Here is a 25287-nt window from a genome sequence, read left to right as displayed (position 1 = left end):
GGGGAGGTGCTGCGGGGCGGCGCCTGCCGCCCGCCCTCAGACTGGCCGCGGGCGCGCCCCGGGACCGCGCTTGGGGCTCCTGCCTCCGCCGTTCTGGCCGGGGGAAGAGTCTCTTCCACCTGGAGCTGGGAGGGAACGCTAGGGTTCCCCGTGAGAGCCTGAGCCGGTCCCCACCTCTCACCCTCGAAAAAGCTCTTGGCGCCTCAGAACTTAGCAAGCTCGGGGAAACACAGAGGGGTCTAAGCCAGATGGGAAGGCTGTCGTGGAGCCCGCCAGGGATGAGTACGTGAGTGAATGAGGCAAAGAGAACTGTCACCCCCCCCCCCCCCCCCCCCCCACGCGATCGTGCCCACAGAATAAACCAAGCGTTTAAGCACGGAGAATGAAAAGTTGTACTACGGACAGAATCTTAAGGAAAAAATATCCTAGATTCGTCTAGCGCTGAGTTCTCTCTCTCGCTGTTGGAAACAAAACTAAAATAAAAAGCCTCATCTTTTTCTGCACCTAATGCCCCCTCCCACTTTTCTAATGTCCGCCTCAGGCGCCATCTTTAACTCTGAGTCACCGGGGGAAGAAAAATACTAAATGCGTTAGGCCTGGACTCCTGAGTTAGGGGCCGTTTTTTGGAGTTGTAGCCACATATTAATTACATAGCCTGTTGCTTCACGTGTGCAGAACGAGAGTTATGGGTATTTCTTTGGAGGCCAGCTCTTCCCTTCTCATTGGCATCGCCACACCTTACAAAGTATACCTCATCTGTTTCTCCAGGCCTGTGAAGAGGCTGTAGGAAATGTTACCAATCCGTTGCTTGCCAAACTGAGCTGTTCGACTTTCCACTCAGTCTTCAAGATGTGCGTCTTTCTTTAAGCCACCACCGTTTTTATAGTATTTTAGTAAGATACTGTTGGGAATATCGAAAAATGGTCAGGGCCCCTCAGATGTTCAGAATCTTGCTAGCATCTAATGTAAATATTCACATGAGCCCAGGTGTTCTTTGGTTATTGTCCAATGTAATTGCGCATGTGCACCCAGGTGTCCTGCGTTATGGACTTAAGTATAAAGGACTAAGGGCTCTGATACACGGTGCTTCCTTGGAGGCTCTGGGAAGCCACTAGGGTGGCTGCTCCTAGCTCTGAATCAAGCTTATTAATTTTTTACCCTGGGCTCCCAGGACCTTTTCCTGTCACCAACTCGTAGACCTGCGTGTGGAGGGTTTGTGACCCCTTCTGTACAACCAGCTTGAGGGGTCTGTGAGCCCCAGCCCCCAGTGTCCTAAATGTGCCTTACACCAAGTCATGTCCATTCTACCTTTTTATCATCCTCAGTGTATAGCCTATCCATCTCAACTGCCACTGCCTAGTGCCAGTCTTCAGCACTTTTCACTGAGATTATGGGAGATGGCTCCTTTGCTAGTCCCCTCACTCCAGTCTGTGTGGGGATTTTTTGTTTTGCGGGGGAGGGGTTTGTGGGTTTTTGGCGGCTGGCCTGTATGCCTGACTCCAGTTTTGACTCCTAAATTCCGTTCTCCTCACTGCTACCAGAATGACCTCACCAAAAATGTAAATCTGATAATGCCACTCTCTAGCTGAAAATTCTTCAAAGGCGATCTGTAGGAGAAAATCTATTTTGCCTAGGATACAGGATGTTCCATCTCCCTGATGAATTTCATCTCATTACCTCCTTGTTTCGTATTATTTTTTAATATTGAATGATGTTACCATACAATTTTATGTAATATTAAATTATGTGCTCCCTGCAAAACAATCCATACCCTTTCATGCCCCCAGTCCTTGCAGATATTGTCCCAGCTCCCTGCAAATCCTTCCTTGTACACTCCTACTCCTGCATTTATCAGTCCAAATGTTGCCCATCCTTTGAATCTTAAGCAGGTTGACTAACTCCTGTAAATACTCCAGCTATGCCCTATCAGACTTTGGAGACTCATTCTATAAATTATATTTTCATTGTTTGCATTATAATTTCTCTATCCCCAGCATGTATCACAGTATCAATCAAGTAGTTGGTACTTCATGAACATTTGTTGAGTGAGAAATAGATGACATGTGTTGAGCTCCTTCTGGGAGTTACGCATTATAGGTGTTTTATGTACCTTTTATCTGTCCTCACAACTGCCATTAAAGTACCCACTTTTACAAAGAGAGATCATAACTCTGGCTACTCATTGTTAGGCAGATGTTATTTTCAGAGCACATTCTCCAGTCTATAAAACTGGCTGACATGTAAACCTTTTATCTCTTGCCTCAGACTTCACAATAGCTTATAAAGGTGTAGTGGGGGAGTCAGGGTATATTTCATAGCAGATGTGACATTTATGGAAAAACCTAAATAATATGTAGAGTTGTCCAGGTTGGGAAGGGTTTCTTTGTAGAGAAAGATGGAATAGAGTGTTCATTAAGAGAAAGTTTGGCATAATCCCAGAATGGAAATAAATTCAACATGGCTGACTAAAAGGTACAGAATGAGGCTAGGGACTTTGGGAGAAAATAAGACAAGAGATATAAGTAAGTTATTAAGAGACCACACAGTATCATGAAGTTGATGAGGTATCATTGAAGGGCTTTAACCAGGGGGTGAAATTGTTAAGTATCAAAGATAACTCTGGCTGCAGTGTGGAGAATGGATTGGAAGAAAGCAAATACTGATTCAGGAATACCAGTTAAGATCTTGTTGCTGTAGGCCATGTAAGAGACCATGGTGGTATCTACTTAAATATTCTTTTTTCCCTAGCTCTTCCTTCTAAAGGGGTCTAGAAGCAATGGTATGCTAGAAGCAATGAGCACATGGTACCTAGATTTTGGTTTCTAAACACTATTGTTCACTAAAAAGAAGTAAGGCCCCTTAGAGAAGTGGTTGATTCCAAAGCAGCAAAGTACAGAGTGAGCCTAGAAAATCTTGCTTTGCCTTACATTAAGAATGTTCTCGCAGAATGATGAAACATATGAAAGGGGCACAGAAGCCAGCTTGAAGGAGTCCCCATTGGCCATATCCTGGGTCAGTCTGAGCACCAATTTAATAATATTAATACAGTAGATCATAAACCACTAAATAAAATAGGAATACTTGAGTCCATACTGAAATAAATAAATGAATTTTTTGAAGAATAGGGATAAATCTCTTCCTTACATTAAAATGCCAACTAATGAATGTAGAAGGAATGATATAGGTATATACATTACTATATAACAACTATTACAGTTAAAACTGATCCAAACGAGAATCATCAATGCATACTAGAACTAGAGGATGAGTTTTGAGACATAACATTTACAGTCTCCAAGTGTCTCTCCACTATATACTTATTAATTACAAAGGGAAAAAATAGAAATTTGAGAGTGTAGAAATCTGGCACTGGTGATCAACCAGTCATGAGACAAATCAACATTGTGTGCCACCTGGTAAGAGACCCTTAGAACACACTTCTGTGACATTCCTGCCAAAAATGCATTATCTGAATCTAATTATTAGGAAAGATCAGACAACACCAAATTGAGGGACATTCTACAAGATCATAGACCTGTATTCTTCAAGTGTCAAGGTCATGAAAGACAAAGGAACAATTAAAGAACTTTTTCAGATTGAAGAATAAAAAGACATGACAACCAAATAGAACACATGATTCTTAATTGGATCCTTTTGCACTAAAGATATTGAGACAATTGACAAAATTTTAATGGAGTTTCTGGATTAGATGGTAGTATTTTAACAATGTTAATTTCCTGATTTTGACGACTGTCCTCCATAACATAGTAGATATATTTGTTTTTAGAAAATACATGCTGAATTATTTAAAGGTAATGAGGCTTCATGTCTGCAACTTACTGAAATGGCTCAGAAAAAAGTATAAATTATATAAATAAATATAAAGACATAGAGAAAAAATAGCACAAATGTAATATGTCAACATTTGGGGAATTTGGGCCAAGACAGAAGTTCTTTTTTTTTTTTTTTAAAAAAAAGATGACTGGTAAGGGGATCTTAACCCTTGACTTGGTGTTGTCAGCACCACGCTCAGCCAGTGAGCGAACCGGCCATCCCTATATGGGATCCGAACCCGGGGCCTTGGTGTTACCAGCACCACACTCTCCCGAGTGAGCCACAGGCCGGCCCAAGACAGAAGTTCTATATACTCTTCTTGCAATTTTTTGTACATCTATAATTATTTTAAGATTATAAAAAATGTTTTAAAGGTGCTGATATTTCTGGCTTAGGTAAGTGGATGGAAAATGGCTAACTAAGTAACAATGGAAAGTCAGGAAGAGCAAGTATGGAGGAAAAGATGTTTAGTTCCAGTGGGATACATCCAGGAGACAGTTGAGTATATAATAAACATGTTGATGAGCCCCATCAAACTGGAGAAAGCAGATATGCTACTTAAGCTCTCATTACCTGAGAGTGCAAGACTGAGGTCACTCTAAGAGTAATAGCCTAGTAATGATAACAAAAATTGGCTGATCATCCATGAACAAATTATATGTATATGATAGATTTAGAGTATTTAAAACGTTTAATAAATAGTGAATTTATTGAATAATACATGCATGTGATTGATATACAAAAGAGTTAATCCCAAGTACAGGATGTACATTAACCAATCAGAACGGATGTTGGTTTTATTGCTTGTATTAGTTCACTGGGGTTGTAACGCCAAAGTACCACAGACTGGGTGGCTTCAACAACAGAAATTTATTTTCTCACAATTATGGAAGTTAGAAGTCTGCAGGGTTGGTTTCTTTCCAGGCATCTCTCCTTGGTTTGTAGATGGTCGTCTTCTCCCTGGGTCTTCATATAATCTTCCCTCTATACCTGTCTGTGTCCCAATCTCTTCTCATAAGGGCACAGTTATATTGGATTAGGGCCCACCCTAATGACCTTACTTCAACTTAATTAACTCTTTAGACACTCTATCTTCAAATACAGTCACACTCTGAGGTACTGGAGGTTAGAACTTCATCACATGAATTTGGGGATGGGGCACAACTTAGCCCATACCACTGCTGGAGTAGGGTTCTGGAGCCAGAACAGATGCAAAGAATGGGCCTTATTTCAATTCTGATTCAAAGAAATCAACTGTATAATGAGATATTTTAGGCAATCGGAGAGTTTTCATTATGAGCTAAGTATTAGATAATACTAAGGAAGTTTTGTTGATTTCATTAGATGAAATGATGGTATTGTGGTTACGTAAGATATAAGTGCTTGGAATAGATTGACAAGGCATCTGAGGTTTGCTTTAAAATATTTGAGACTAAAATAAAAAAAGGTAGAGAAAGATGATACACGTATATCTAAATTTTGATGGTTGTTGAAGCTGGCTGATAAGTACCTGGTATTTTATTATACTTTTTCTTTGTATGTTTGGAAATTTTCACAAGAAACAGAAAAAATAAAAGAATTAACCTATTGTAGAGAATTAGAACTGTGAAAAAAAAGAAAAAATTCTCAATACCACAGCCCAAAGATAATATCAATTAACTTTTTTGACAAATTTCTTTTCAGTCTGTTTTCCATGCATATTTTAATTTTGGTCATGTAGTATGTAAAGTGTTTATTTCTGCTTTCTTGAATTAAAATTATGTTATAATTTCATTTCCATGCACTTATATATGCCATGTAAACTTCATTAACAATTCTGTCAATAATCTTCATGTAGGTTCACAGTATAAATTCAATCATCCGGATGTTTATAATGTGGAAACTGAAAGTCAGCCATATGCTAATTGCTGATCATAGTCTTTTTTTTTTTTTTTTTTCCCCTTCCTTTTTGTCTTTTTTCGTGTCCGGCAACGGATCGCAACCCTCAGTGTTGCGCCCGCACCGGACCGGGACCGGCAACGGGATCGCAACCCTCGGTGCTGCGCCCGCACCTCGCTCAGCCAGTGAGCGGGAACCGGTCTGTATGTGGGATCCGAACCCTTGGCGGGAGCGCCACCGCGCTCCCAAGCGGCGCACTGTAGCAGTGCGCCACCTGGCCAGCCCTGATCATAGTCTTTTATACATTCTTCCAGACTTTCATGCACATACCAAATATATTAAATTATAGACAACTTCATACTATAGATTTTTTTTCCTGCCACCTTACTTTTGTACTTTATCATATATAATTATCCTAGAAGGTTTTTTATGTCAGTAATACTCCTATGCATCTACTCCATTCATTTTAATGGCTTTGTATTATACTATTTCTATTCTAACTTTTCTTTATCAATTATAATAAAAATGCCAAAAAGTGATATGGTGAGATTTAAAACAAGAGAGCTTTCTTATAAGTCACCCAGATTATTACCAAATTTATTCCTCATTATTTTATACAGTTTTTATGCTATTCTGAATGCATTCACTTCTCTTGTTATATTTTCTAACAGGTGATTGCACATCTTCCTGCTGCTCCTCCTACTAGGGCTTATTTGCTATTTATCTTATCTTCTTGACCTTTTGGTGCTGGAGTATCCCAGAGGTGAGTTCTTGGACTTCTTCTGTACCTACACTTACTCACTAAGTAATTTCTTCCAGTTCTATAGTCCCATTATCATACAGATTCCTCCCAAATGTATTTTTTCCACCCATTCTTCTCTCCTGAACTTCAGACTTGTAAATGTAACTGCATACTAGATGTCTCCACTTAGATGTCCAAAAGGAATCTCAAACTTAACTATTCTAACACTGGACTCCTTATCTTCTGCCTCTTGAACAAACCCCACTTGATGCTTTCTCCATCCCCATAATGACAACTCTATTTTTCCAGTTACTCAAGCCAAACAGCAAACACCTTGGAGTAATCTTTGACATTTTCCCTTTTCTTATACCCCATATCTGACCTCTCTGGTTATTATAGACTTGAACTAAAATCCTTTGTAAGAAGGGCTATGTTTATAATTCAGAGGTGAATTTTTTTTTTCCATCCAAACTTTAGCCCTGACAAAAAAACTTCCTTGTTTCTCTTTACTGGTGTAATCTTTTGAGGGTTCCAGTTGTATGCAAACATCTTAGTTCCCATACTGAACAAGACCTCATATCTTATGTTTTGGGAGGCCATTACATAGTAGGACTATACTCCTGGTATCAGCAAATGCTCCAGCATGGGAATGCCCTCAGCCCTTGCTTTCCATTCTTGTTTCAGTTCTTTCTTATCTTTGGGCCCCTGAAAATCTCTTTTACTTTCCAGTGAGCTCAATGCGACGTGTTAGCATATTTAGCTATTTTTCAGATTTTTTTTCAGTGTATCTGATATAGTTTGGATATGTTTGTTTCCCCAAAGCTCATGTTGGAAACTTACTCCCAACTGACATTGTTAAGACAGTAGGAAATCTTATTGTAATTGAAAGACGGGGCCTTTAGGATGTGATTAGAATGTGAGGACCATGTCCTAGTGAATGGATTAATCCATTGATGGTTTAATTTTGGTCATGGGCATGGTTCTGATGGCTTTAAGAGAAGAGTGTGTGAGAAGCTCTCTCTCTCTTGCTTCTGCCATTCTTGCCATGTGATACGCTGCATCTCTGTGGAGAGTCACCACCCACCAACAAGGCTGTCACCAGATGTGTTCCCTGGACTTTGGAAACTGTAAGCAATAAATATTGTTTCTTTAAAAAATACTCAAATACAGGTATTTCTGTTGTAAGCAACAGAAACAGACTACTACATTATCTCTTTGACATATTGGATAAGGAGGGATTCCTTCTCTGTCAACTCTTAATACTTGTTGCAGGAAATTTTATGAGTTAATAGTAATGGTTTTTTGATAGTGATTGTCAGTCAAATTTAGCAGATGACTAACTGAATTAATGTATTCTTACTTATACTCTTTCTGTGGGGTAACATGCTAAGAAAACTCCATGAACCTGTAGATAAGGGTTGGGTCAGACTTCACTGAGCTTCCTGTAGTGTATAAAGCTGTATGTAGATTGGCTGTTTACATACAAATATCATTTTATTAGGAAAATGTTTTTATTTAGGTCTCAGAAGTCCCCACGAAAAACAGGAACTGCTGCAGAGACTAAGGGGAAGTGAAAAATCCAGGTCAGCCTATCCTCAGTCTAGAGCTCTAAAGCAATGAGCACTAGATGGCAGCATATTAACATGTATCATCATTACCTGGGCCTAAAAGATTTCAATTTAAGGGTGTGCAAGTCCTTATTATTACATTTTACTACAAATGTATTTGTTATCCAAACTAACTTACTGAAGTTTAATATAATAGTTTGAACTTATTATAGTTGATGAGATGCAATTTGATGCAAGGGCTGAAAATAGTTTCTAGATTAATAAACACAGAACAGAACGGTGACTGTACCACCATAGTGTGTCTAGAAATACATGCAAGAATCCAGAGCCCTTATCTGTCATTAAAGGCAGCCCTCCAGACAGCTCATCTTTTTTCTTTTTTTGTTGGGGGTGGCAGGCAGCTGGCTGGTACAGGGAGGAGAATGTTGGTATTGTGATGATGAGATGTCCAAAATTATCAGACTAGGCAATCATGCCTGGAACTACTCTTTTCGTTTGTTTTTATTTGTGTGTGTGTTTGTTTGTGGCTGGCCGGTAAGGGGATCCGAACCCTTTGACCTTGGTGTTATAAAACTGTGTTCTAACCAACTTAGCCAACTAGCCAGCCCAGACAGCTCATCTTCTGTCTATAAGAAGAAGTCTTCTGGTTGGGCAAATGCACATTTTGGACACTCATTAATGTTCTGAGTTGCAAGGCCTTTTGTGGATGCTAATGTTTAAATTTTCATCTTATTATTCAAATGGTATGTTATCTATTTACTAGGTTGGCAACCAGTTTCATTTCTCTTACTAAATGTGAAATTAGGGTCTTCCCAACTTCTGTTGTGGGTAACCAGCCTCCTTCTCTAAGGGAATCAGGTCAGATATCTCTACCATAGACGAGAAGGGACTTTTCTTGTTATAACATGAGGGATTATCTTTTAATGTATAATTAGTATGTGTAAAGCAAGGCAAATCATAACCAAATCCAAAATGTTTCATTATTGTAGTTATTATTTTAGTTATATTAAGTTTCCACTTATATTGTCAGAGCTAGGGCTCAGAAACTTCAAACCCATTGTATAGACTGGGTCCCCAGACCCCTCACACACAGTTCCATGCTAGGTAATTGGGAAAGATCCCAGGAGATGTTGGCATACGACACAAGCTCAGTCCTCAGCTTCCTCAGCGGCAGAAGCTTATAGGTCCAGTAGCTTACAGGTCTGGTGGTGGCGGTGGCCTTGAGGATTGTCCCGGGGGCACTAGCATCAGCAGCCTCCAGCAGCTGTAGTGGCCATATGATCACTTTCCCTGGGTCTTCACATGATCTTCCCTTTATGCCTGTCTGTGTTCTAGTCTATACTTTTAAGGACACAGTTGTGTTGAATTATGGCCCACCCTAATGACTCTACTTTAACTTAATTAAATCTTTAGAGACCCTATCTTCAAATACAGTCATACTTTGAGGTACTGGAGGTTAGGACTTCATATGAATTTGGGAGTGGGGCACAACTCAGCCCATAACACTGCTGGAGTAGGGTTCTGGAGCCAGAACAGATGCAATGAGTGGGCCTTGTTTGGGTTCTGATTCAAAGAAACCAACTATATAAAGAGATGTTTTAGGCAATCAGAGATTTCTCATTATGGGTTAAGTATTAGATGGTAGTAAGGAATTTTTGTTTCTTCTGGTGATTCCCTATCTCATCACTATTTTTTGATTCATCAATTTTAAATATTATCTTATTTTATTGCTGAGAGACAATGATTTAACTCATGTTTATTGACTTCCACCTGCCCTATCTATCTCTTCCCAGTAAAGTCAAATAAAGAGGCAGTACAGCACAGACTCTGAAATCCCACTTGCACCATTTAACAGCTATGTGACCTTAGGCAAGTTACTCAAGCTCTCTGAGTGTCTTTTTCCTCTTCTGTAAAATGGGAGTAATAATAGTCCATTCTTCAAGGGACTATTGTGAGGCTAAATGGGTCAATACATTTAGAACAGTAGACAAGTGTTACTATTACCGTTACAATCTTTAGTTCCTCTTTTGGTTATCTTTGCATGTTTAAGAATATACTTACCCCTTTATATCTGCTCAACTATATATAAAGTCTCTTGACAGTCCACTTCGTAAGATGAAAATGTTGGCAACCTTGTACTGCCTTCACTCTTATCCCTTCCATGTCTCAATATCACCTCTCGTATTTACCTAACTGTTCTATTTCTGTGGGATTTTTTAAAACTTAATCTTCTGACCATATACTGAAAATTTTACGTTAGCAATCATATTAATAATTTCAGAGGGTTTTATCTGATCTCTAATGTTCCATTTTATAGAATTTTAAAGATTCAACATTTTATTGACTATTTTGTCAGTCAAGGTCCAGTTAGAGGACGAACGTTACCACACCAGTGATTTGAATAGGGAGAATATTTGTGAACTAAGTAAAATGTAAACTAAGTAAAAGATTTATTAGCTACTGAAAGAAAACTCTAAGGTATACAGAGATAGTAACTGAAGAAAGCAGCTACTACTCCTAGGATTGAGGGAAAAGTGAATAAGGAAGGAACTTGGAAACTCAGGAGGAAGAGCCCCAGAGGCTGAGATTCAGACCTCTGAGTGGGCATGGTTGCCATAGGAACACACAGCTTGCTGCTGTGTTAAACACTGGAGGGACCCTTGCATGCCCAACAAGTGAAAAATACCAAAACCAGAAAAACATCTTGATTATGGTGTATGATCCTTTTGATGTGCTATTGAATTCAGTCTGCTAGTATTTTGCTGAGGATTTTTGCATCTATGCTCATCAGGAATATTGGCCTATAATTTTCTTGTAATGTCTTTATTTGGCTTTAGTATCAAGTTAATGCTGGCCTGGTAAAGTGAATTTAGAAGTGCTCCCTCAGCTTCAATTTTTTGGAAGAGTTTGAAAAGGATTGCCATTAATACCAGTGAAATCTAGTCCTGGGCTTACCTCTGTTGGGAGGTTTTTGATTACTGCTTCAATCTCCTAGTTCACTATTGGTCTGTTCAGACTTTCTATTTCTTCATGATTCAATCCTGGTAGGTTGCATGTTTCTAGGAATTTATCCATTTCTTCTAGCTTGTCCAATTTGTTGGTGTACAATTGTACATAGTAGTCTTATGAGATCCTTTGCATTTCTGTGCTATCAATTTAATGTCTCCTGTTTCATTTATAATTTTATGTACTTGAGTCTTCTTTTTTCCTTGGTTAGTCTAGATAAAGGTTTGTCAATTTTGTTTATCTTTTAAGATAAACAACTCTTAGTTCTGTTGGTCTTTTCTATTATTTTTCTATTTCATTTATTTCTGCTCTAATCTTTGTTATTTCCTTCCTTCTGCTAATTTTGGGATTAGTTTGTTCTTTTTCTAGTTCCTTGAGGTATAAAGTTGGATTGTTTATTTAAGGTTTTTACTTTTTCTACAATCTTTTTAATGTAGACAATTATCCTTGTAAACTTCCCTCTAAGGACTGAGTTTGAATCTTACAAATTTCAGTATGTTGTGTTTTCATTTGTCTCAAGATATTTTTTGATTTCCCTTTTGATTTCTTCTTTGACGCACTGGTGTTCAAGGGTGTGTTATTAACTAAACATCCGTTCCCAGATGAACGGAAAACGTGGCATATACATACAATGGAATATTACTCAGCTTTAAAAAAGAAGGAAATCCTACCATCTGTGACAACATGGAGGAACCTGGAGGGTATTATGCTAAGTGAAATAAGCCAGACACTAAAGGACAAATATGTATGATCTCATTTATATGTGGAATCTAAAATTGTCAAACATTGGGCCGGCCCGGGGCGCACTGCTATAGTGCGCCGCTTGGGAAGCACGGTGGCGCTCCCGCCAAGGGTTCGGATCCCACATACAGACCGGCCGCTCACTGGCTGAGCGAGGGGCGGGAGCAACACCGAGGGTTGCGATCCCGTGGCCGGTCCCGGTCCGGTACGGGCGCGACACTGAGGGTTGCGATCCATTGCCGGTCACGAAAAAAGACAAAAAGGAAAATAAAATAAAATAAAATTGTCAAACATAGAAGCAGAAAGTACAATGGTGATTGCCAGGTGCTGCAGGGAAGGGGAAATGAGGAGGTAATGATTAAAGAATACAAAGCTTTAGTTATGCAACATAAATAAGTTCTGGAGATCTACTATACTGCATAGTGCCTATAGCTGGCAATACTATATTGTATACTTAAAATTTGCTAACAGGGTAGATCTCATGTTCAATGTTCTTACCACAAAAATGTGGGGAGGGAGAAGGAAACTTTGGGAGGTGATGGATATATTTATGGCCTTAATGGTAGTAATGGTTTCACAGGTGTATTCCAAAACTCAACAGGTTGCATACATTAAATATATACAGCTTTTTATATATCAATCATACCTCAATAAAGTGGTTTAAAATAAAATAAGATAAAAAATGCCTCCTCCCCTTCTGACCTTGCAGTGTTTGACCGTGTGGTATTTTTTCCCCAGTGGTCTGTATTGGCAGAGCCGGTATGGAGCCAGCCAGCAAAGATCAAATCTTGAGTCTGGATCCAGTATCACAAGCAGGGAAAAAAGGAATGGGTTTGGAACTGAAAGGTAATAAATTAATAAGTGGCATAACTATCTTTGAGCATATCCGATAAATAGACTGTCTTCCTTTTTTTTGTTCTCTCCTATTGAATTATTTCCACTTTCCCTGTGGATGTTTTACCCCCTGCTGTTTATCTTTTCTTGGCTTCTCTTTAATTCTAGAGCCTTTTTAAAAAAATGTCTGGGGTTCCTTAGTTACTTGTTAAAAATAAAGCAGTGAAAAGCTGATTGGTTGTGAACTGGGCTCGTCAATTGATCCACTTCACTTTAGGGTGTTTGGATGGAAAACAGCCACACTGGCTGCACGACTTCTTTCCAGACTGTGCCGTTTCTATAGAGAAGAATCTTCCAGTTTTTTACTGGAGTGGTAGATACCTGGCTGTTGAGCATTCCACTTTTGGGAGTAAGGAAGTGGCAGGGGTAATTATAACTTATACTGATTTTAAATTAATTCCCCCATTTTTAATTACACATTCCACTACCTGATTCCAGGTGGTGTTTTCTGAGCTTCTCTGTATTTCTGCAAGGCTAATTTTCTCAGCTTCTTTAGAAACCACTTACATTGGTTTCTTATGGCTACTATAACAAATTACCACAAACTTGGTAGCTTAAAACAAAAGAAATACATTCTTTCACAGATATGGAAGCCAGAAGGAAAAAATCAAGGCATCAGCAGGGCCATGCTTCCTCTGGATGCTCTGGGGCCTTGTCCAGGTTCTGGTGGATGTCGGTATTCCTTGACTTGTAGCCAAGTTACTCCAATCTCTGCCTCTGTCTTCAATAGGTCTTCTTCTCTTCTGTCTATATAAACTATCCCCTCTGCCTCAGTCTTTTGTTGATGCTTATCATTGGATTTAGGGCCCACCCAGAAAATCGAGAATGATGTCCTCATCTCAGGACACTTAATTACGTCTGCAAAGACCCTTTTTTCCAAATAAGGTAACATTCACAGGTCCTGGGGATGAAGACTTGGACATATCTTTTTGGGTACCACCTAACTCACAACATTACTCTTCTAACTGCTTAATATCTTTAAGAAACTTTATTACATTTCTTGTCTCCTAATGGCTTTCTGTCCTGTTTATTCTTTATTGATTTTCTCTATCTATCAAATATGTGTATGTGTGTGTATATATATAAAATATGTGTATGTGTGTATGCGTGTGGCATTTCCTTTGCCACATTTACTGGGCTGTTAGGAAGAAGAGGACATAAATGTGTGTGGTCAGTCTACAATCTTGACTTTCCCATATATAATTTATTTAAGAAGAATTTACTAGATAGTCATAGAATAAAATCAAATTAAGCTGAAGTCTGGGAAAGTACAGAACAAATAAACCAGGTTTTGCAAAAATAGTTTAGGTATCTCTCTCTTTCTCTATTTTTGCCTCTTAATCTTTTTAAATCTGTTCCATCATGACACCCCAAATATTCAAATCCTTCATGTTTTCAGAGTAACAATAAGCACTCAGCAGTTTATCTGATACCTTCCATTTAAGGGTAGGAACAAAATAATAGAAAGGAAATATTACTAACCTGTACAAAACTGACCAGTATGACATTTTGCTGGCTGTTACTTTTCAAATATTTTTAGCTATTTCCCATGGTTATGACTGCGGTTTTCTGACTAGTGTTAGCAATAGGTGACGCAGATGCTGCTGACTTCAACTTGCTGTTGGCCATGATCACTAATTCGTTATATTATTCATTTTCAGTAAGCCAGGATACAGGTTCAGAATCGTTTTCAACACAGTATTCATGCAGTCATACCAATTTACCGGAGCTGGCATGTAAGTTGAAAATTGTTTGCCTTCTCTGCTCTAAATTCCCTTCCTTACATATCTTATGACTTTAATATATTTTACCACAGTAGGTCTCTCCCAATGTTATAATTTTTATATTTCTTCCGCTCTAACCAAGCAGTTAGAGAAGGCAGTGCAATATAGTTAAAAGAACACTGGATTGGGAGCCAAAGAGCTTGAGTTTTGGTTCCATATTAATTACTTGTGTTATATGGATAAATTATTTATCTTTCTAGATCTCAGTTTTTCTCACTCACGAAATAAGGCAATTGGATTGTGATCATTTCTAAGATACTTTCCAGCTCTGAAAACTTTTAATATCCAGCACCCAACTAGATATTTCCACTTAAATGTTCTATCACTACCTGAAACAACCTGTCAAAAAATTTTAATTCAATGCCTTAAAGCATCTTTTCTCTTAATTCTTTATTTCTAGTACTTTGTACTCTAAACTCAAAATCTTTTAGTTTCTCTTGTTTCCTCTTTTATTTACCTTTTATATTTTATCTTTCCCCACGTCCTATAAATTCTTTCTTAGATGCTTTTGCATCTATCCATTACTTTGTATATCAGCTTTCACTGCTCTCACCCATGATTTTATGTTCCCAGTAAACTTGACCTCTTTGGCCTTCAATTCATATTATATAACCTTACAAATTCAATATCTTTACTTATTTTCACAACGTGACTCTCCTACTCAAAATCTTTGGTGATTTTTCCTTGTCAATATGATAAAAATCAGAACTTCTAGGTCTGCAGTTCAAAGCCTTCCACATTCTGCCTGTGACTTAATCTTGTTAACCTGAAAAAGTCTACCACGTCCCTTAAATGGTCTGTTTCATCCATTATCTATCATTACCTAGCCAACAACTTTCTGCAAATATACAAGAAAAAGTATTTGATTTGTCTAGCTCAGCATCTAGGTCTGTTGTTCACTCTTAGTTTAGTTTGTGGTAACTGGGGACAGCAAGGGCTATTAGTGAAGAAGGAAACTTCTCTTAGAAGAGAGTGTAGTAGCAAGAGTATAATCAGTATCTCTAACAAACCCTTAGGATTAAAGACTGTATAAGCACCAAACCTGACACTATAGGAAATCCAAACTGTAAATAAAACACTTAAATCATATGCTGATCATTTCATCATCTGAAATCTTTTTTCCTTCTTCTCAAGCTTCTATCAGTGAGCAGAGTCTGTTGTTTAGAGGACCTGGAATTATAACAGAAGTTATAAGTGCATCCTCTAGAGTTAGAAAAGATGGGTTTGAAACACATTTCATAGATTACCTATCTTACCTAATTATCTAAGTATATTATAGTTTGTTTACTCATCTGTAAAATGAGATAATAATTGCTAACATATTTGAGCTTACTGTATTCCAAGCGCTGTTCCAAATGCCTTTCATATATACAGGTTGAGTATCCCTTATTCAAAAATCTGAAATTCAAAATGCTCCAAAATTCAAAACTTTTTGAGCACCAACATTTTAGATTTGGGATGCTCAACCTGTAGTAACCAATCAATCCTCACAGTCCCATGAAGTAGGTCCTAATTTACAGATAAGGAAACTGAGGTACAGGGAAACCAATCAAGTTGCCCACCATGGCTAGCAATGGGTAGAGACACAATGTTTGAACTCAGGAAATCAGATTCATGCTTGACAAACAGAGCTTTATAAAAAATAGCTGTTATTATATTAATTGCTGTCCATTTTAGCAACTAAATATCCATTCCATTTTTTCCACATTTACTCATCATGTCTTACCTGGATGATGCAGAAGTTCCTGGGAACAGACAGTCTCATGCTTCTTCAATCTCTCCTCCTCATGGTTTTCCAAGGTTCTTTAGCATGTCACTCCCCTGCTCAGAATTCAATGGCTTCCTCAACTATCTGATATATGTGATCTACCATGAGCCTTCTCAGCCCCATCATTCTTCTTTCACTCCCTCCCCAGAAACACTGTACTTTATGTAGCTCCTGGAAGATATCAGTTCCTCCCATGTTTAAAGGGGGATCGTACTGTATACTCTCATAATCTTGCATATCATTATATCTGGAAGAAATGCTATATCACCTACCTTGTCCATCTGTCAAAATCCTATTTCTCAGTCACGTCTTCCTGCTAATGTAATTTTTTCTTTGACACAAGCCCCAATTCCCCAGGGCAGACTAGGTACTTACACTATGCTCTAATGTTCTTTGAACACACATACCACACTGCATTTATATAAACAAATGCTGGTATTTCTGTATCCCTTCTGTGTGATCAGTACCTTGAGGACAATGACAATGAGTGTCTGTCTTAACCGTTTTGTGCTGCTATAACAGATTATCTGAGACTGGGTGTATTAATCCATTTCTGGTGCTTTTAACAAAATACTTGGAACTGGGTGATTTATAAGAAAATGAAGTTTATTGCTTACAGTTTTGGAGGTTGGGAAATCCAGTCCAGGGAACACATCTGGTGAGGATCTCCTTTGGTGGTGCCTTTACAGCAGTGTAGGGGTCTCACATGACAGAAAATGGCAGAACAGAGAGAGGGAGACTCTCATGTGTTCTTTTTAAAGCCCCTGACCACCCCTGACCACCATTATTAACTCATTTACTTTGGCATGGTCCAACAATCTAATCACCTCCCCAAGACCCCATCTTTCAATCATCACAATAGGATTCCCCACTGTCTCAACATTGTCGGACTGGGGGCCAAGTTTCCAATACCTGGAAATCTGGGAGACACAATTTAAGCTTCAATGAGTTTGGTGGGGGGGACATTCAGTCCACAGCACTGGGCAATATATAAAGAACATAAATTTATTTCTGGGGAGACTGGGAAGTACAATATCAAGGCTCCAGCAGGTTTGGTGTCTGGTAAGGGCCTGGTCTCCATTTCCAAGATGGCACCTTGAACGCTGTGTCTTCCAGAGAGGAGGAATGCTGTTCCTCACATGGCAGAAGAGCAAAAGAGAGTAAACCCACTCCTACAATTCCTTTTTATAGTGGCATTAGTCTGTTCATGAGGGTGGAGCCCTCCCATTAGGCCCCGCTTCCCAACACTGTTGCACTGGGGACGAAGTTTCACATGAATTTTGGAGGAAACGAAAATATTTAAACCATAGCACCATCTTTGTATTTCCAGTATCTATCACAGTGTTCTGCACACAGTAGGCACTTATTATATCTTGACTAAATTTCATTCTTTCCATATCACTCAGGAAGTATCAAACCCACAGAAACTCAAAATCTCCCTCCCACTATGTTTTTATTTTAATCAGTACTTCTTAAAAATTTAAGAAATTGAATTTCTTGGAAACATTCAAAATTTCTTGGAAGAAAACCCCAATTGAGTCTACAACTGATCTCTAATTATTGAGCTAATTGTAACAAAATAAAGATTTGATTAAACTGACCTAAACCCACTATGGTACTTGGCTGGGAGTGCAGAGAGTAACAAGAGAGGACAGAAGTAGGTGCTTCTGGGCTGACCACTGGTCTAACATGCCCAGGGTGCCCTTGCTGCCCAAGAATGACACCATGTTCTGGCTTTGTTCTCTGTTATAGCTACTCCCTTTTCTCTTGAGGTTCCTACATCTGACTTTTCCACACTTGAGCCTTCCTCTCACTGTTTATAAAGCTAAACTTCTGCTTTATCCACAATCTCTATTTGTTCTTATAGCAACTTCAGTCCTCTTACAGAATGGAGGCCGTGTTGTGTTCTATCTAGCCTCTTTTCTGAGACAGTACAGCAATTCCCCTAATCTCAGCATAGTTGCCAAAGTCCTACCTTTAATGGACATGCTATCTGGAAAAGGGACTTCTAATTTCATGCACTGATAAAAGCACAGTGGACATCTGTCTGCGTGTGTATGTTTACTGTCCAACATCTCTGTCTTCTTGTTTTGGTAAAAATACATTGATTACCATATGAAAAATAATCCCTCTCCTAATGCATGTTGTTTTTCAGGGGATGTCAGTGAAAGAGCCCTACCCTCCTAAGGTCAAGGCATGAACACTTGACCTAAGCAAGGACAATCAATTGTCTCTCTTAATTGTTAAACAGTTACTGATGATTAGTCTGACAGCAGCTCTCCAAAGAGACTATTAGTTCTGACTACTGGATTATTGGAATCATTTTGGCTCCTATCATGTTCTACACAATGCTTGATTGTTTAGCTTTTTGTTTGATTCTGTAAATGACCCCATACCTTTCCAATGAATAATTTTTATTGAGTCCTTTAGTTATACAGGGTTGGTTTACATCCTAAACTCCAAATTGACAAATGCAAATTCCTTGTTGTAATGCTTTTCTCAGCAATTGAGAACTGGTCTTGGAATCCCAACGTCAGTTGTGATGAATCACCACCACTAACAACAACACTATTTTTTATTGGGTTTTTAATAGTTTTCTACTCTTCCCATGACTGGGAACTATTGTAATTAACAGCCTCCATGCTTTGCCTCAACCAGCTGAATTTCTTGTGGGCCGACCCTGTCATGATGGTAGCTTCCCCCATATTGACCAATACTAAAGATGCTAATCCAATGTCAGTCCATACATGTTCTTTCTACTTCCGTTGCCTGACCAATTTTTTTTCTTTTAAGCTTTATTGACCTGAAATTCACATATCATAAGATTCACCCATTCTAATGTACAGTTTAGTGATTTTTAGTACATTTATATTTTCTGGAAGTCTCACCGCAATCTAGTTTTAGACTGTATGCCAAATTTTGGTGAGAATATTTTCTATGGCCACTGATAGATCTCAGTATCATGTGCTGCATAGACTATACCAGTGCCAGACCTGGCACACGTAGCAGTCAGTCCTGGAGATGTGCTGGTGCCCTCAAGTTTAAAGTGAGGGAGAGTGGCAGTGAGGTAGGTTCAAACAAAATTACTATGTGTTGAAGAAGCACCGCCAAGAGTCAAATAGAGAAGACACTAGAAACCCCAAATGGGATCCAAATAATAGAAATCAGGAAGGTAGACAAGGCAACAGGAAATAGGACACTTATAAGAAATGCCATAGGGTCCAACCTGAGGCTGCTGGACAGATCTGACTGCTTTTAATGGATGTGGTACATGTCTGCTTAATGATGCCACCTGATATGCCAGATGTTTCAACTCAACTTAATACAAATTTTTAATAAATGGGGATGAAAATATTAACATATGTAAGATTAGCCTTGGCAATAGGATTGAAATGTTTTTCTTCTTCCTCTTTCACCATTCATTTTAATGTGAATCTATCTGTGAGAAAAATGGATAATTTATGTTAATAAAATAATGGTAATACATTCTTCTAGATCATATTATATTGCTTTTGAAATCATTATCTCCTGCCCCCATTCTGAACTTATTGATGAATGGCACTATATAAGAGTATCAAAAAATTAATTTTGCAGATTCCTAAGACTGACAATAGAGGACTGATGTTAATCATATGAAGATATAATATTGAAACAAAACAACTGGAGTGAACATGGAAGAGAATAAAGCTTTTTGTCTTTTATCCCTCCCTAGTTCTCCTTGCTCTCTGAGATCATCCTCTCAAGGGAACAAAATATTGAGTGGCCAGTCTGGCCTTCCTGTTGCTTTTGTATATCCAAGCCTATCACTCTTAAAGAAATCATGAAGGTGTGTAAATATCTCTGCTGAGTCCAGCTACAGCTTTCCCTGAAAAAGAATATAATTTGGGAAAGGTGCAGAATATATGAGTATGTTTCCTCATTGGTAATGAAAAAAGTTAACTTTATTTTTTCAGAGTAATTTAAATTTGTTGCCAAGAACTATTTTTGAAGTATCAAAGAATGAAACAAAAGCCCTGAGAAATATAGACATCAGAAACCTTTCTTTTACAAGGAAATGGAAGAAATAGGAACCGAGAGAAAACTGGAGAAGATATGGTAATACTGGGGGTTATGATAGCTTTGTGAAAAATTTCCTTTCAAGGGCCTGCCTGTGGTTCACTTGGGAGAGTGTGGTGCTGACAACACCAAGTCAAGGGTTAAGATCTCCTTACTGATCATCTTTTTTTAAAAAAAAAGAAAAGAAAAAAAAAGAAAAATTTCCTTTCAGAGACAGGTTCAACTAGAACAACTAACATTGTCCTGACAAGTGACAACTTACACGGTATGGTGGACACAAAACAGCCAATGAAATTCCTAAAATTTTTCAAAACAAATGGTGTCTGTCTCTCACCAAGGACCTACATCCATACTGTTATCCAAGTCTTGCTCAGAGTACCTTGTTGCTTTACCTCCCATGGATTGGTCACCCCTCTTCCCCTGGGTGACAGAGCTACAAAGGATTACTGAAAGCCCATCTCTTCTGAGCAGTGAGAAGCCCTGAAGGGGTTAATCTCCCAGAACCCTCAAGAGAGGCATTCCTTCCTTTTGGGAAATTAACCACAAACTGGGGTTCTCACCCCGCATTTATTCTCCAGACCAGGAAGTCACAGGAAAAGAACATAGGTGGGGTTTTTGTAAGTATAGTTTAACAAGTTTAACAATAGAGGCTGGTAACATCAGTAAAACAAGCAAAGTGACATTCCATAATGCAATTTGCAAGAGGTTAAGTCGATCCACCAACAAAAGCTCGATCTTAGCAAACACTGTCTTTCCCTACAGCAATTTCCCAGTATCTTTACATATCAATCAAGTAACTTGTCTGTTCTTGAGCCAGCAACCTTGCTGTGTTATAATTCTTTATCTTACGATAGAGACTATAGCCTGGGGAAAATTTCCTGTCTTTTGCAAGGTCAACATTTCTATATGTACTTTTAAGAAGTAAGGCTAAACCTGAAACTGCAGGGCTTTGGAGGCCCTGTGAAATACATTTGCTTTATAAATATTAGTATATTCCATGGTACCTTCTAAATGTCTCTAGAATTTACTGATCTTTAATATTTCCTGGTCTCTACTGTCCTTTCTCAAAACCTCATTATTTCTTGTCTAGATTACTGTGATGGCCTAATTACTAGACTCCCTGCCCTTTCATATGGGGACACTTCAAAAAGTTTGTGGAAAAATAGAATTGGATGATAATGCAAATTTTCCATGAACCTCTCAAAGTACCTTTGTATTCTGTGCATGGCTGTCAGCACTCTGATCATGGCTACCATGCTTCAATTTTTAAACTTCCCCTTATCTTTCAGAATGAAATTCAAATTCTTTAACGTGACCCTTAGGAAAACTTCATGCTCTGACTCCTATGTACCTTTCCAACGTCATCCCTCACTACTTTCTTTCCTTATACTGGACATGTCAACTGATTGCAACAGTTTCATTCATTCATCTGTTTAGCAAATACTGACTGAGCATTCAGCATTTGTCAGGCACTGTTCTAGGTGCTGGGAATATAGTGGTAATGCCTTCACTTTCTAGAATATGACTTGCTCGCCCTTATTTCTGGGCCTATGTGTATGTTCTTCTCTCTCCTGTGAACTCCCTTCCTTCTTGAAATGTACTTTCTAAGTGTACCTCTAACTTACTTCTGGTAAGCTTTTCCTATTCCCTAGGCTGACTTAGGTGACATGCTAGGTCCTTTCATAGTACCCTCCCGCCTCGTGCATTATCACACTACATCTTTCCACTTCTGTCTACTCAACTAGGGTATAAACTCCTTAAGGCAATATGTCTGTTTTTTTTGTATCCCTGAGATAGTGCCTTGCATATTATAGGTGTTGTTTATGGGACATCCTTTGAAAAATCTCCAAATGGGTTCTGAGATCCTAGGCACTGCCTATTAATGATTTTTTCCTTCTCTTGGGAACAGATGGATCTAATCTATTTTGATCATTGTTTTTAAAGCAAGTTATGCAAAGGTGACTGTTGGGAAAATATAGGAAAATGGCCAGGGCCCCTGAGATGTTCAGAATCTTGCTGAGTATTTGCTGTAACTATCCATGTACACCCGGGTGTTCCTTGGTCACTACCTAATGTAATTAGATATGGGCACCCAGGTGTCCCGGGTTATGGACCTAAGTATAGAGAAATAATGGCTCTGATACACGGCGCTTCTCCAGACACTCCAAGAAGCCACTAGGGCAGCTGCTCCTAGCTCTAAATAAAGCCTATTAATTTTTTTTTTATCCATGGCTCCCAGGACCTTTTCCTATTACCTAGCTTGTAGACCTGCATGTGGAGGGCCTGTGACCCAGTCTGTACAACAGGCTTGAGGGGTCTGTGAGCCCTAGCCCTAACTTTACAGTGACTATGCCCTTTTATGAAAGATATCAATACAAAGGGAGAATAATAAAATTTGGAAATCCTTTGAGTAAAGCTTTTCTTTAGAAATATGTTTGCATGCCTTTTATATCTCTATATCTCTATATCTATCTATCTATCTATCTATCTATCTCCATAGCTAGATTAGGAAGAAATTTGAACCTAAATTTGAACTTTTATACACCAGTTAAGGCAAACAGAAGCTTTAATATATTTCACCACAGGCCACAATTCCTGCCCCGAAGAAGAGGTCAGAACATTATCTCCCTCTGGTGGTGCAGTTACCTGATAGTCCCATAGACTTTGGACCAGTCCCCTTTGTGGTCTGCTCCTGAGCAGGTGGGATTTCCCAGAAAAATGCTCTGAAAAGAAAATTTATGAAGATTTCTTTAAGAGGGCGCTTGGGATCTACATCTGAGGTGGGTGTTAAGGGTCAGTGGTGAAAGGAAGTGAAAAAGCAGAATTGGGTGGAGGGAGAAAATGAATTACAGTGTTGTCATAATAAAGATCATAAAGATCCTACAGGAATCCTGGACCTGGTATTACCCCAACACTGAGGCAAAGGCAGTTGTACTTCTATGCTCCTGTATAGAACAGTCTCTCAGCCCTACCCCATGGCAACCTGATGAATGAGGGTTCTTTCTTCAGCTGTCAATTCCCAAGAAGGAAATAAGATGAGAGGTGGGGGAGTGGTATGGCTTGAATGCATGTGTCCCTCCAAAATTTATATGTTGAAATCTAATCACCAAGGTGATTAGAAGGTGGAGATCTCTGGGAAGTGATTAGGTCATGAGGGCTCCACCCTCATGAAAGGGATCAATGACCTCACAAAAAAGCCTTCAGAAAATTGCCTCTTCCTTCCTTCCCTTTCATCCCTTCCATTTCTTCCACCGTGTGGAAGATCATCCCTTCCTCTATGAAAGGATGCAGCAACAAAGTGCCATCTTGGAAGCAGAGACTGAGTCCTCACCAGACACTGAATCTACTAGTGCCTTGATCTTGGACGTTCCAGCCTCTACACCTGTAAGCAATAAATTTTTATCATTTATAAATTACCAAGTCTAAGGTATTTTGTTATCACAGTAGGAATGGACACCCACAGAAGTGGGCTCTTCACTTCCGAAGGAGCAGGTGATCTGGGCTGTGGCTCTAGGATCCTACAGCTCCTAGTCACTTAGTGAGAAAAGCCAGGTTTGAGGCTCAGGACCATTAGGAAAATTCAAGATTCCCACCTGCATGGAAATGGAGGGCTAAAAGCAAGGTAGGAATAGCAAGAAGGTGTTTGATCTCAAGACCACTTCTCCTTCTTTCTTGCTGTTAAAACTCATTCAGTTGCTCACCTTCTATGTAGCCACTATCTCAGGGAAAGTGACTCGGATCTCCAGTCTCAAGGGGATAAATCTGATTACTCCCAGCCAATCATGGTAATTTTATTCTGCTTTTCAGAGTCTGGTTTAAGAAGAGTCATGTGATCCTTCTGGGCATGGAAAGGTAAAGGGAAGTCAGCTGGGGTTGCTTCTCAGAAAGGCTGGCTCTTAAAAAGAAACACGTTCGAAAAAACAGTAACTATTTTAACTTCGGTTGTGGCTAGGTGAGGAAGTGATGTCTAGAGCTGCTGCAGCCACTTGGATCATGAGGAGAACCAGCCTAAGTTGAGAAGCCAGGATGCTAAAGATGGCAGAATAAGAAAGTGGCAAGAATCTGGTCCTTGATGATGCTGAGTTACTGAATTAATAAACCCTGCAACTCCCTGTATTAGTAAGGGCTCTCCAGAGAAACAGAACTAATAGGGTGGTTATATAAATATGTAATAAAGAATTAGCTCATGTGATTACAGAGGCTGGCAAGTCCCAAGATCTGCAGTTGGCAAGCTAGAGACCTAAGAGAGCCAATGGTATAGTTCTAGTCCAAAGGCTGGCAGACCTAAGACACAGGAAGTGCTGGTATTTCAATCTGAGTCCAAAGGCAGGAAAAAATAATCTCCCAGCTTGAAGGGAATCAGGCAGGAGGGATTCCCTCTTATTCAGGAGATGGTCAGCTTTTTTGTTCTATTCAGGCCTTCAGTTAAAAAAGTCTGTCGATTTTATTGTTAAATTTGTCCAAAAATATCCTCGTGGGGACATTCCATATAATGTTTGATCTAATATCTGGACACACTGTGGTCCAGTCAAGCTGGTACATAAAACTAACCGTCATAATCCCCTACTTTAAGATTTCTCAATAAGTGAAATAAAATTTTTCTTATTTCTTAATGGAATAAAGGCATGAAAGACTCTTTAATCTGTCTCTGCCTTTTGTTGCTCTGGAATAGCAGTATCTTTGTGATTAAAAAAAAAACTGAAGTACAGTGTAACTAGAAAGGGAAGTCATCTCCAAGTTTTGCAGACCCGATGGCAATGCTTAGTAAATATTTGATTAATTCATTGTTTAATTCAACAAATACCTGTTGAGTGCTAACTATGTTGCCAGCTAGGCACATGGTATACTTTAGTGAATGAAAAGACAAAGGTTCCTTTTGTGGAACTGACATTATAGTATGTGAGTAAGTGATCAATTTTAATATAGTTTTGGGGTTAAGTTTATTCCAGAATAAAAAATTAATGCCCCAAACTGACAGCTCTTGCATAGCCATGCCCAGTTGCAGTTCCTAGATGT

The 25287-nt window shown here is 39.0% G+C and overlaps 1 long non-coding RNA gene across 1 annotated transcript; it reads left to right on the top strand.

The window, feature by feature from the left end:
• Positions 1–6389: 6389 nt before the first annotated feature.
• LOC103597567 lies at positions 6390–19902 on the top strand. The gene is made up of 4 exons (XR_551117.1): positions 6390–6475; positions 12508–12615; positions 14325–14399; positions 19810–19902. It is a non-coding gene; the product is annotated as an uncharacterized LOC103597567 (long non-coding RNA).
• The last annotated feature ends 5385 nt before the right edge of the window (positions 19903–25287 follow it).

The sequence above is a fragment of the Galeopterus variegatus genome, unplaced genomic scaffold (assembly GCF_000696425.1).
Source record: "Galeopterus variegatus unplaced genomic scaffold, G_variegatus-3.0.2 Scaffold2353, whole genome shotgun sequence".
NCBI classification, from domain to species: Eukaryota; Metazoa; Chordata; class Mammalia; order Dermoptera; family Cynocephalidae; genus Galeopterus; species Galeopterus variegatus.
This window is presented reverse-complemented; position numbering and strand designations above follow the sequence as displayed.